The sequence below is a fragment of the Ips typographus genome, unplaced genomic scaffold (genome assembly GCF_016097725.1).
Source record: "Ips typographus isolate SLU unplaced genomic scaffold, UJ_Ityp_2.0 IpsContig112, whole genome shotgun sequence".
Classification (NCBI taxonomy): domain Eukaryota; kingdom Metazoa; phylum Arthropoda; class Insecta; order Coleoptera; family Curculionidae; genus Ips; species Ips typographus.
This window is the reverse complement of record NW_028098536.1, coordinates 155099-169051: the sequence shown is the minus strand read 5'-3', so window position 1 is coordinate 169051 and position 13953 is coordinate 155099.

The following is a 13953-nucleotide window of genomic DNA, read 5'->3' as shown; positions in this document are numbered from 1 at the left end:
GTTTTCACCGCATTTGCAATTGCCTCTTTCCCTTTCATTTTCTCTTCATTTTATCCAGCTCTCTCATTTATCCAGCGTTTGTTGGAAGGTCTTTCCTGCATTCTCCACGACAAGGGCGTAGGTTTGTCTCTCTCTTCTGGTTCTTGCCCCAGTCGTTCTATAGGGGCTACTGTACGGGGTATATATGTTGACTGTTATATTATCTTTTTGGAAGATTGCCTCCGCCATTTTCCTTAGCCTTTCCGGGGACATCATTCTTATCATGTGGAGGGCAACGACCTCTTCTCTGACTACTTCGCTACGTACCTTTTGGATTCCGTTCCAGAGCTGAGCGTCCGTGTCGTCAAGTGCTATTTTAATTATCTTCACGCCAGTTTTTTCACCCGACTTTGACCTTAATCTGGAGGTTTGCTCCAGAACGTCATACTCTTCTATGCTATCAGCCAGTTCCGGGTACTTTTCCTTGTACAGTAGCTGGACGCCTTCGTCCATGCTTTTGTCGTTTGTTTCCACAAAAACGACTTTGATGGTTTCGGCCCTAGAATCTAAGGGATTCCCCACTTTGATTTCAGTCTTTTTAAAGACATCTTTGGCCCACTTCCTATATGCAATGGTCGCCCAGCTCGCCACGTTGGTGATTTCGTCGATATCCGTAATTTCTTCTTGTTCCTGGGTCTATGCACTACATCCCGGGCAAGTTTTCGGAATTTTCGCCGCATTCTCACTTAATATTCTGTTTTGATCCGTTAAGCGTCGGATCTCTTCTTTGAGTTTCTCTGCGGTCTCTGTGGTTATTGAAGAGGCTGGTCTGCTTTTCCTTTCTACAAATTCCCTCATACTCTGCTTGCTTAATGTGCATGTAAACATTTCCAGCTGTTTTATCAAAAATTTCAGTTCTCTCTTCGTGTTCTGCTCTGAATAGCTTTTCATTTTGTTGCTTATTTGAGTCACTTTTTTGATAACATCTAACAGCAAAACCCCTTCCGGGTCGGGGCTCCGCGGCTCCGCGTCTTCTTCCTGGCCGAGGACCGAGTCGTTTAGTCTTTTTCGCTTTTTTTCTTGCATCCCAGCCGATTCCGCGTGAGCGCTTTCGCTTTGGCGGAGGACCTTACCGAGCACTTTCCTCCTGTCTTCATTGGCTAACAGTTGGTACGATGTTTTCCATCTCGTCGTCCCACGAGAGGTCTATGACCCCGGAATTCCGTCTGCCTTGTGTGCTAATCGTAGGAAACATAATGTCCCCAGCCGAGTTGCACCTCCTCGGGCTTGTGATCCTCCTAAAAAAGACCTCCTCGTCCTCGCTTAACTTTTCCTTCTCTATCCCGGTAGCATTATCCCGGTTCCCTTCGGCCCTGGGGACCACCGAAGGGGGGGGGTTCAGATTCATTATTTAGATTTGGATTCATTTTGAGATCCCACGAGTACTGCTGCTTTGATACTGCCTCGACCTTCAGCTTACCGAGCGCAGGGGCTGATGGCGGACACAGTAGCGCGAAACTCCCTGCGAACGCCCTGCAGGGTTCACCCTGGTGCCCTACAGTAGACCGTTTGCGACACAGCTTACCCTGTGCCATGCACCCATCGGCACGGTTCCTAACACCTTAGGTTGGCTGGATCAATCTTTGTCTGACTGTTCACCGTCGACCTGTCCGGCAAGGGAGGCCCTACCAGTAGCTACGCTACCGCCGGCATAGCTCTCGGGATCATAACAGTACTCAAGCTCCGCCACCACGACAAGGTGAGATCCGCGGCGGAGAACCTAACCTAACCTAACTTTTTTTTTTTTTTTTTTTTTTTTTTATAGCGAAGGAAAACCTGCAACCAGGCACCGGGAGAATCGTTGTTGTGATCCTCATCTACACAATAGTGTGGGGGTGGCGATGGAAGTGCCGACCCACTAAAAACCTTCGCTGGTGGGGGCGGGGCCCTCTTCCACCCTTCTCCTCCTCTGGCATGTTCTCGCGGTGGAATTACACAGCAGTGCTTAACGTCGCCGCGAGGGAGTCGCCTTTTTTCGAATGTATTGTCCCTTTTAGTTGTTCGCTCCGTCTCGTCCTTCTTTTTCCTTGGTTTTCATATTATGTACCAGATATTCTTCGCAAGCCGACCAGTTGCTCTCTTTGGATGTCATCAAATATACCATATTTTCAGCATTTATTTCCGTTCCCAGGGTGGTTTCTAGTAGTATCTTTTTGGTGAGCCATCGCGGGCAATAAAAGATACTGTGTTCGACCGTATCTTCTTCATCACAGTGATTGCATTTCCCATCTGTCTTACCAATACGTTGTGTATACGTTTTAAAGCTGCCGTGTCCAGTAAAAACCTGAGTAAGAAAGTAGTTTGTTCGTCTGTGTTTGCAGTTTACCCATGTGCTCAGGTTTTTGATGATCTTCTTGGTCCACTCCGCCTTGCCCGTCTCTTCAGCCCAACGATGTTGCCATTTTTCCATTGTTCTTTCCCTAATGTCCTGTGTTCGTGTCGAGTATTGTTGAGCGCGCTCTTCTATGAGTAAGTCGATTGGTGGTACCGCCGCTATGGCTTGGACCGCTTCTGTCGAGATGGTTTGGTATCCGCTTATGACCCTTAGAAGTGCTTTTCGTTGCACTGCCTGCAGTAATTCTCTGTATTTTGCAAATCTAGTGACGCTTTCCCATACAGGGGAGCCGTAAAGTATTATTGACTGCACCACGCCGTACAACATTGCACGTTTCTGGCTCGTTGGCCCATCTATATTTGGCATTAGCTTTTGTAGTGATCCAAGTCTGTCCAAGCTTTTCTGTGCCACATATTTTGCGTGTTCAGTAAAACCTAGGTTTGCGCCGAACATCACTCCAAGGTATTTTAGGAATTTCTTGGGCTTAATTATTTCGTTTGCTACTTGAAATGTGATATGGGTGCGGTCCCTGCCTCCGTTCAAGACGACTGCCTCCGTCTTTTCCGGGGCGAGGCTTAGCGATCTTTCCGCTAGCCTGTTCTGAACTCCAGTTATCGCCTTGTTCACCGTAGTCATGAGTTCGTCTTGGTACTTGGCTGACACCACTAGAGCGATGTCGTCTGCATAGCCAATTATTTTTACATTTTTAGTGCTTTCTTCTCTTAGAATCTGATCGTATTGTAAGTTCCACAGTAGCGGTCCCAGCACGGACCCCTGCGGGATGCCCGCCGTCATTTCAAAATTATAGTCCACAATTATTTTCCTGTTCTGGAAGTAGTCCGTAATCAGATTTATCAAGTAGTCGGAGATTTCTCTTTTATGCAGTTCTTCAAAAATGATTGGCCATGAGACGCTGTTAAAAGCGTTTTTGACGTCGAGCGTTATAAGCGCGCACCATCTTTTTGCTCCTCCCCGTCGATTTTTAACTGCTTCCACTGCCTTGGCGATTTCCATCATAGCGTCGATGGTTGATCTGCCTGCTCTGAAACCAAATTGGTTTTCAGAAAGAGGGCTCTGCCGATCCAGTTCTGAATCTAGGCGTGCTTTTATTAGATGTTCGTAGAGCTTTGCTAAAGAGTTGATTAGACATAGCGGTCTGTATGATCCGGGCTGGTCTGGCGGTTTTGCGGTTATTAATATTGTTACGATTTTCCCGTGGGTTCACACAAAGTCAATTTAACTCAACAATTAATAAATTTATTTACACTTCAAAACACTCCGTACAATAATTAACACAGCTACTAAAAACACTACTACAATTCCACAATTACTTCGCTATTTAAACTTTACCGCGTTCCCAAATTCACTACTTCACTACTACTCTGTCATCGACGCCGCTTCTTTTATATTCGCAAACCACGTTCTAGAATGACCGCGAAACGCTTCGCGATTTGCTTCGAATATTCCAGGTGTGGCGCTTCCTAACTGTGGCCTACTTTAATACGCGCCCGGCCAGATATTGCGGCGCTTCGATTCCATCCCGAATCGAGTATAGTAGGCCCAAACCGTAACACTGCCCCCCTCTTAAAGCTGATCGTCCCGATCCGCTTCATCTAATCCCTGGTATTTCTTGAGTCTGTCCAGATGGACAATTTTCATCTTGCCTTCGGGGCTGCGTTGGACTCTGTACGTGACGTCGTTTAACCTTTTTACCACATTGTAAGGTCCCTCCCAGTGTCGTTGCCATCTTTGATTTAATCCTTTGCTCCTCCTGGGTTGAAACATCCACACAGCATCACCTTCCTTATAATTGCCATCAGTTGGTCTGTGGTCCAGTGTCATCTTCATACGGTTGTTGTTTGGTTTCATCTTCTCTCTCTCAAGTCTCCGAATTGTGATGGATCCCTTCTGTAACGAACACTGGTCACACCGTTTACACCATTCCTCAACGTCCTTTCTGAAGTTAATCCAGTAAAACCGATCTCTTATTCTAGCCAAAGTCTGGTTTACTCCAAAGTGTCCTCCTCCGCGACTGTCATGTAGTTCTCGCAGCACATTCTCTTTGCAGGAATTGGGCACTATTGTTTGGTAAACAAAGCGTTTTCCGTCTGGACTTTCCCATTTGCGAGTAATTAAGTCATCTCGCAGTCGAAGCGAATTCCACTGTAACCAGTAACCCCTTACTGTTGGTCCATATCTGGAAATCTGTTGCCAATCCGGTTTCAAATCCTTCTCCAACCATCTTCTGATTACTTTCAAATCAGAGTCTGAGCGCTGTCCTTTCAATATGTCTTCCTTAGAAACGCTGCTCTTCATTCTTTTTGTAGCCTCTTTATCTGTCACCATCGCGATTTGACCAATCTTCCAACCATTACGAATTTGTCCTTTCCGGTACCTTAAATCACTATCCAAAGCTTGACGATCCTCTACATATCGCGGTAAATGTCCTTCCGGGTTCTTCATTTCCTGCTCATGGTTACGCCAGTTCTGCGGGGTCGGTAAACGAGACTGCTGTCTGCAATTCCATTGGTAATGTCCTTTACGTCCACAAGTATAACATGTAATGTTTCTTTTAACAGAAGAGTTCCGGTGATTTGTTCTAATGTCCTGATTTCGTCGGCACTGTGGGTTTGGAGAACAAGACCGCTGTCTGCAATTCCTTCTAATGTGTCCCGTACGTCCGCATCGATAACACTCCACTCTCGTGATCGGACGTGACCGTTCTAACTGTCTGGACTGACCATTTCCTAATGCTGCCATTTGTTGCACTAATTGGCCTACCATTGCTTTAATTTCATCTATTAATGTAGCAGCATGATCGGCTGGCGGTACTCTTTCCTCTTGAATAGGCTCTGGCTTTAAATCATTGCACGCAGCTTCAATTTCCAGCGCTCGAATCAGTAATTCGCTGTTGTTGCTCCCTTTGAACATCTTCAGCCATTTCTTTACCTCCGGATCTCGAATCCCATCTACAAAATACTGTGCCACAAGTTCTTCTTGGATTTCATCCGGGACGGCTGGGTAAGCCAGATGCACAAGGCGACGAATTTCGGTTTCAAACTCTTCTAGATTTTCACCAGTTTTCTGCTGTCTTGCCATTAATTGCGTTCGATACAGTCCTTTCTTATGTTGATCCCCATAACGACGTTCTAATGCAGCTACTAATGCTTCATAGTTGCTCCGTTGGGCGATAGGCACCGTCTGTAACAGCTCCAATGCAGGTCCTCGTAATGCCACTATTAGTGCTACAGCCATTTCCTCGTTACTCCATCCATTTGCATTTGCAGCGGCCTCAAATTGGAGTTGGTACATTGCCCATGAAGTTTGACCGTCGTATGTGGGAGGCTTGATCTTGTTGAGCCCGTTTCCGGTGATCACTGTAGAGCTGGCTCTTCTGCTGTCAATTTTCCGCTCTAAGTCACGTAACTTTATCTCGACATCATTCTGGATTTTATTAATGTCCTCCCGAACATCATTAATGTCCTCCCGAACATCGTTCTGAATTTTATTAATGTCCTCCCGAACATCGTCTAATTTTACCTGAACGTCATACTCCATCTTTTTGAGACTATGGGATACATACTCTTGGATTTCTGTTTTGGTCCCCGCTAGACCGTTCAATATTTCTACGTTACGTTTTTCTTGCCGCTCTCTATCTTCTTGACGCATTTCTATATCTTGTTGTAGCATTCTTTCTTGTTGTTGTCGAATCCTTTCTTGTTCTTCCTTCTCTTGTTGTCGAATCCTTTCTTGTTCTTGTCGAATCCTTTCTTGTTCTTCCTTGTCTTGTTGTCGAATCCTTTCTTGTTCTTCCTTCTCTTGTTGTCGAATCCTTTCTTGTTCTTGTCGAATCCTTTCTTGTTCTTCTTTGTCTTGCTGTCGAATCTCTTCTTGTTTTCCAAGCATTGCCATAATAGCTGCAAGTTGGGCCTCCATGTTTGCACTTTGACGTCTTGTTATTGGCATAAAATAAATTTAACACACCACTGTTCCGAAAATCTCTAGTCCGGTTCTGAACACAAGTCTTTAACCCGAAGTTTAGTTCCAATTCACGTCGCACTAAAGTCTGATCGCACTTCTGACACCAATTGTTACGATTTTCCCGTGGGTTCACACAAAGTCAATTTAACTCAACAATTAATAAATTTATTTACACTTCAAAACACTCCGTACAATAATTAACACAGCTACTAAAAACACTACTACAATTCCACAATTACTTCGCTATTTAAACTTTCCCGCGTTCCCAAATTCACTACTTCACTACTACTCTGTCATCGACGCCGCTTCTTTTATATTCGCAAACCACGTTCTAGAATGACCGCGAAACGCTTCGCGATTTGCTTCGAATATTCCAGGTGTGGCGCTTCCTAAGTGTGGCCTACTTTAATACGCGCCCGGCCAGATATTGCGGCGCTTCGATTCCATCCCGAATCGAGTATAGTAGGCCCAAACCGTAACAATATCAATACTAGCTTGGCTGTCTTCCACGCTGTTGGAAATTCCTGATTTTCCAGATGCTGATTCAATGCATCTAGAATTTTTTGCGGGTATTTTTCAATAGCAATCAGTAGTGCTTCGGCGGGCAGTCTATCTGGGCCCGGTGCTTTATTCCTTTTCAGCTTGCTGGCCGCGGAGTGTAATTCCTGCATTGAGATCTCGTTATACCGCACGGGGAAAGTTTTGCTTGGCGTGTTTGTTTGTCTGTTAGGAAACAAATGGTTGACAATCTGCTCTTTCTTGCTTCTTGCAAGCTCGAACGGGTTCGTTTTTTTAAGGTTTCTATGAACTATGCTATATCCTTCGCCCCATATATCGTCGTTCAGTTCATTGCAGAGATCCATCCATCTCTCTCGCTTTGCCTTAGTGATTTCGGCCTTGAACTCCTTCCTTTTGACTCGGTAAGCTTCCCACTTTTCTTCTTGTTCTGTGATGGTCTGGTTTTTCCCTTGTCTGCTCCGTGTGTATAGTCTTCTGAGTTTTATACATTCGTTCCTGGTCTCTTCGATTTTGCCGTTCCACCAGTATGGTAATTTGTGGAATTCCGTTTCGCTTAAGGCAGTAGCACTTTGGTAAGCTTTAGTAAGCGTTTTGGATATGTCGATGGTTCTTCCTGCGCCAATAGAGTTTATGGTCCTTGTCAGTTCCGCTTCAAACTTTCCTTTATCCAACGTGGAGGCTTTCCTCATTTCTATCGCTTTGATATTTTGTAAGTGCAGGACGAAGTAGATGTGCCGGTGTGGTAACAGGCTCTCTCCGTCAAGGACGGTCCATGAGCCAACTTTTTTCGCCAGTTTGTGCCTTGTAAAAGTAATGTCAATGTGGGACTCTGTCCCCCTTCGAACGAAAGTAGGCTTTCGGTTATTTAGCGTAACTAGTCCCTGAGCTGCTGCCATTTCCGAGAGTATGTCACCCCTCCGATCGTTTGTTGGTGATCCCCATTCCGCCGATTTTGAGTTGAAATCTCCAGCGATCAAGTAGTTCAGTTTAAGAAGTGGATTGCTACATCAGAGGATTCGTCTGCTATTAGTCTTGCTTCCTGGACTAGTTTCTTATTCGGTTCGCTTATGATCATAATATCTACGTCCATGTTTTTTGCTACTGCGTAAGCTGCGTCATGCGCTCTTCTAGACCGGTCTGCGTTTATTTGGAGGAATTTTAGTTGCTTTGTGGTGTTTGTTGTCGGTAGTTTGTTTTTGTATTTCGTCATGTTAGTGTTGTTGAGCATTGTAGGACTTTGGTTCGTTTGTCAATACTGCTCTTGGTTGTGTCCTTATTTCCCTTCTAATTCGTGCCAGGTTGCTCCTAAAAATTGGGCAGCTACCTGAGCCCGCTACATGTTCCTCTGTGTTACAGAGAGGGCATTTGTCATTGTTCTGGCATTCTTTTCTGTTGTGCCCTGTTTCCCCGCATTTGAAACATTGTTTGGATCTGTCAGTTTCGTGGCAGTTTCCATCATTGTGTCCGTATCCCCAGCAGCGTCTGCATCTGCGGACGACAACTCTGGGTTCCATGTAGCATCGTACGAAGCCCACCGTCAAGTATCTATTCTCCAGCAACAGTGCTTCGCTCATTTTGAAGTACTTATGCCTTATGTCTTTAATGTAGTACTCTATGGCTTTAGTCACGTCGTCCTTGTCTTCTACCGCGTCTAATCCCCTGATGAAAATGGTTTCCATGTCTCTGTCTTCCAGACTTGTGATCTTCTTGTTCATTACTTTATCACTTCTAAGGAGTTCTTGTACGTTTCTTCTTACTTCTTCATTTTTTTCCATGGTAATAAGGAGTTTGCCCTGTTTTGTACTTCTCATTCCCAGTATGCCATGATTCACGTTCCCGTCTGTTAGTGACCTTTTCACATTTTTTAGCGTGCTGTTATATTCTTTGAGGCTGTTTTCAACCACTAGAGCGTAAGTCTGTCTTTCTTTTTCCTTTCTTCCTTCCAGTTTCTCGGTTGTGTATATTACAACCTTTTGGGTGCCGCCACAGAATACTGCCTCAACTAGTTTACGAAATTTGTCAATATTCATATGTCCAGCCTTGTTTATAGCTATTCTTGGGGAGTTCTTGGATTCTTCTTTCAGCCTCCTTAAGCATTGGAAGATGTCCTGTTCTGAGTCGTCATGCGTTATTTTTATTATTTTTTTGTTTGTTGGGCTTGAGCAAGTGCTGCCCCTAATTTGTTGTGTCTGTTCGAGTACTACGAAACTGTCGGTGATTTCTGCTAGTTCAGGGTAGCGATCTGTTAACTGCCTACTCAGTCCGCTAGCTTTTTGAGTCGAATCAGAATGGCTCTGGTCTCCGCAGCTTTGTCCTCTAGTAGGTTGCCGTTCTCGACTTCTGTCCTTATGTATAACCTGTTACTCCATTTAAGTCTCAGTACTGCCTCTAGTTGTTCGTACGTCGTTGCTTCATTTAGATCGAGAAGCAGGTTTTCGTCATTTGTTTGGGTTCCAGTAGACTTCATGTTCTTTTTTTCTTTTTGTTCTGTCGTTGATTGGTTTTCTTCGTCTTGTATGGTTGTTACTTTGTGTCGTGCTATCCAGTCCTTGATCGTTGTGGTGTTTAAGCTTTTCACTTGCCGGTCTAGTCTTGTTACGATATCTTTAATTTCCCTCTTGGTGTTGTTTTCTATATATTTATTTAGGTCTTTTGTTAGCGTTGTGATAAATTTTATTGCCGTCTCTATGTTCTTTGCTTCAGGACATTCTTTTCTTTTGTTTGTTTTCTTGGGGGTAACGTCCCTTTTCCTTTTATTGTCTTCGGCGTCTGTCATTTTAGGGTTAGTTTGTGTACTGCCGGTAAAGATTTTCCTTTGCTTGCAGACTTCCATTAAGAACGTTTCACCATCGCTTTCGGTCAGGTCGACGGCTTCGGTGCAGTCTTCCATTTCCGTGCGCTTGTCTTGTGACTGAGTTCTATTGAGGTTCTGCTTAGGTTTGGTTGATGGTTGTGGTGGTGTTCTTTTCACCAAACTATCCCTTCTTTTCATTTGCATTGCTTCCAACGCTAGTGAATCGGAAGCTTCTGCGTTGTCTTCATCTCCAGTAGCAATCGGCAACCCGGCCTGGAGGTCTACCGGGGTTGCTGGGCAGTCGCTGGCTAACGGTCGGGACGAGCCTGCTCGCTCACTCGTAGCACCGACCGGTACTGGGGTATCCCTCCCCTGCACCGTAAACCTATACTAGTTTTCCTTGCTCATTTGCCATGTCGTATTGCCTTCCGCTTTAGTCACCTCGGCCTCTTCTCCACCGGGGTTGATTACCCGATCTCGAAGACACCAGAGGGTCCAGGGGCCACCACGAGGAGGTAAGCGGATAGGGCTTTGACCCCCAACCTAACCTAACCTAACCTTTTTTTTTTATAGCGAAGGAAAACCTGCAACCAGGCACCGGGAGAATCGCTGTTTGTGATTCTCATCTACACGGTAGTGTGGGGGTGGCGATGGAAGTGCCGACCCCCTAAAAACCTTCGCTGGTGGGGGCGGAGCCCTCTACCACCCTTCCCTGGAAACCGCCTTCCGGCATTACTTCAGGGGCAGTTGTTGCTTCTAGCAATGGTTACTTATCTTTATCCTTTAAATTCCCTCCCTCTGTCTTTCATGTTTTTTTCTTCATCACCGACGTCTTGATCTTTATGCACCATTTCTTCGTGTTACCAAGTATAACGCTATTTCGCCTTCGCCATAGTGGCAGGATTTTTTTTTTTTTTTTCCGCTTTATTTTGTTCTTCTTTTTTCTTCCTTGCACTTTTCTCTCATTATTTCCTCTAGCATTTCCATTACGGCATCTTGCGTGGTTTCATTTTTAACCATTAATGAGGAGATATTGTCATTACAGATATGTGTACCACACTTTATCTCGGCTGCCCGCCGTATATTGGCAAATTTAATGCACTGGAAAATAGTGTGGTGCGGTGTATCAGTTTCTGCGCAGTACCAGCACACCTCTGTCTCCAACTTTCCAATCCTGAACAAATACGTGCTGAAAACTCCGTGTCCCGTCATTGCTTGCGTAGTATGGTAGTTTACCCCCTTGTCAGATTTCCTATGTCTCCATTGCTCCAGATCCTTAATAAACACTTTAGTCCATCCTTCATATGTATTCCATATAGCTTGCCATGATTGAAATAGCTCATGATTTGCTCGGTGCTTCACATCTGCGCTTTGAGCAAACGTCGAAACGCGATTCTTGATAGTCAGTGCCACGGGTGGAACGTCAGCAAGTACTAAAATTGCCGTTGTAGGAGCCGTTCGGTACGCGGCCGTGATGAGGAGTGCCATTTTCCTGGTCACTTTTTCTAGAAGATGTTCGTATTTCTTATATTGGATTGCCTCATTCCATACGGGCGCCGCATACAACAATGTCGATAGTGCGACATTTGCCAGGAGCCGTCTCTTAGCTGAACGTGGCCCTCCTACCCTAGGCATTATTCTGGACATTGCACTTAACACCTTCAGTGCCCTTTCTGTGCAACGCTTGATGTGGGTCGTCATGCTCAGTCCTTTGTTCAACGTCACCCCCAGGTATTTTACTTCGGTTTTGCTTGGCATAATAGCATCCTCAATGTGAACGTTAATCTCATTGATGGTTCTCTTGCTTAGCATTAACATGACTTCCGTTTTTTTGATCGCTACTTTTAGTCCAATTTCCTTAAGCTTAGTTAAAACTCGATAGATTGCATATGAGCATTTGTCTTCCAGTCTATTGCGGTCTTTCTCCTTCACCATAATGGCTAGATCGTCAGCATAGGCAACTAATTTAACTCCTGTTTCAATATCCAGGTTCAGAACTGCATTGTAAAAGACATTCCACAGCACCGGGCCGAGCACCGAGCCCTGGGGAACCCCACAGGTTACGGCTCTTATTTCATTGTGCTCCGTTATTATACCAGGTGTCCAAGAGCACCCTGGACATAGGAGATTAACATGGGAAAACGGTTTTGATTTTTTTGCGCCTGTACGGTTGATTTGATTGAAAAATCGTATTAATGAAAATTGTAGTACCTATCACGGACTAGTTTTCTGTATTTTTTTCAGATCTCTAACTTGAGCCCTTTCGTCGTAAAACACGAACAAAAATGCGAAAATTTAAACTTTTTACCTGCACTGTATAAGCGGTTGTCGAGCAACCGTACCAGCAACAATGATCTGTTTACCCGTTGCCCGACAACCGCCTATACAGTGCAGGCCAAAAGTTTAAATTGTCTCATTTTTGTTCGTGTTTTACGACGAAAGGGCTCAAGTTAGAGATCCGAAAAAATACAGAAATCTAGTCCGTGATAGGTACTACAACTTTCATTATTACGATTTTTCAATCAAATCAACCGTACAGGCGCAAAAAAATCAAAACCGTTTTCCCATGTTAATCTCCTATGTCCAGGGTGCTCTTGGACACCTGGTATATCTGCTGCTTAGGTAGCTTTTTACTACACTCAGCAGATATTCGCTAATACCGACCCTTTCTAAAGGCTCTATTATTTTTTGCCAAGGGGCCGAATTGAATGCGTTTTCCACATCCACCAGGATCATCACACAGCACTCACGGTTTTTGTACGCTTTCAATTTGATTGCATTGACAAACGATTTAACGCATTTGATTGCGTCTATCGTGGATTTTCCTGTCCGGAATCCAAATTGATAATCGCTTATACCGCGGCGTGTCTCCAGTTCGCTTACTATACGATTCTTAAGAAGTCTTTCGAAAAGTTTTCCAGCCTCGTCTATGAGGCAGATTGGGCGATATGTAACCGGCATACTAGGCGTTTTTTTTGGTTTTTCTATGAGCACTAATTTCGATTTTTTCCATATGTTCGGGAATATTCCATCTATAAGGCATTGGTTCATCGTCTTTAAAAGGGTTACCATGTTTCCTTTCATGGCGGCTCGAAACAGCTCGGTGGTAATGCCGTCTGGGCCGGGAGCCTTCTTGGTTTTGGATTGGCTAAGTGCCATCTTGAGCTCGTCCATTTCGAAGATTGGGACACTCTCTTTATCGACGATGCTTGTTTTCCATTCCAACACAGGACTCACTGGGAAAAGTTGTTTTATGACTTCGCTGACTGTTTCTTTGCTGACGTGGTTGTTATTTTGAATTTTCAGCCTTCGGAGAGCTATGTTGTATGCCTGTCCCCAGACGTTCTCATTTAAGTCGTCGCATAGTTTTTTCCACTTTTCTTCTTTGCTCTTTTTTATTTCTATTTTTAGTTCGCGCTTTGAGTTCATGTGTTGGGTATGTAAATGTTCCAGATCTTCTCCTGGTTGAGCTCGACTTCGTGCTCTTGTTAAGGTTCGTCTATTGTGGATACAAATCTTTCTTTTCCTTGATATCTCTTCATTCCACCAGTAGACCGGCCTTCTATTTTGTCCTGCAGGTGTTTGTTTTAGGTAAGTATCGCATTTGACTTTGATTTGCTTTAAAAGTTCTTCTGGGTCTACTATCTTCAGTTGGTCGTACATATCGTTGCAAGCTTCGCTAAATCTGTCAAGCTGCTGGGGACTATATCGCCATCTGGCATCTCTTCTTATTGCTTCAGGTTTAGTCCGAGTTTCGCTAATTTGGAAAGAGATAGTTTGATGATCACTGAGGTTTTCGAGGTCGCTCTCTACTCTCCAGTCTCTAATTTTGTGGGCCAAAGGTACGGGTGAACACGTATTCGATAAGTCGATAGTCGACTTTTGATCTCTTCTCACAAACGTTGGAACCTCTCCCTGATTTAGCACTACAAAGTTGTTGGAGCATAGCCATTCTTCAAGGATATTTCCCCGGCCATTTGTACTTCTAGATCCAATCATAGGAGTTTTAGCATTTAGATCTCCCCCAAATAGTGTTTCCTTCTGAGAGGATCCGGCAACTGCGTTTACGTTACTTAATAGTTCTTCAAAGCTGGCCGCATTGCCGTTCGGCGAAAAATAAAAAGAACACACACAAAAAGACGCAAGCTCCACAAACACGTATCCAGAGCCTCTCCGTGTAGAAATCACGGCATCGGCCCGGTTTATGTAAATAAAGCTATCACAGTTCGTATCACATATAAATCTATTGCACAATGATTTGTTCGGTTCTTGTCCTAAAATTATA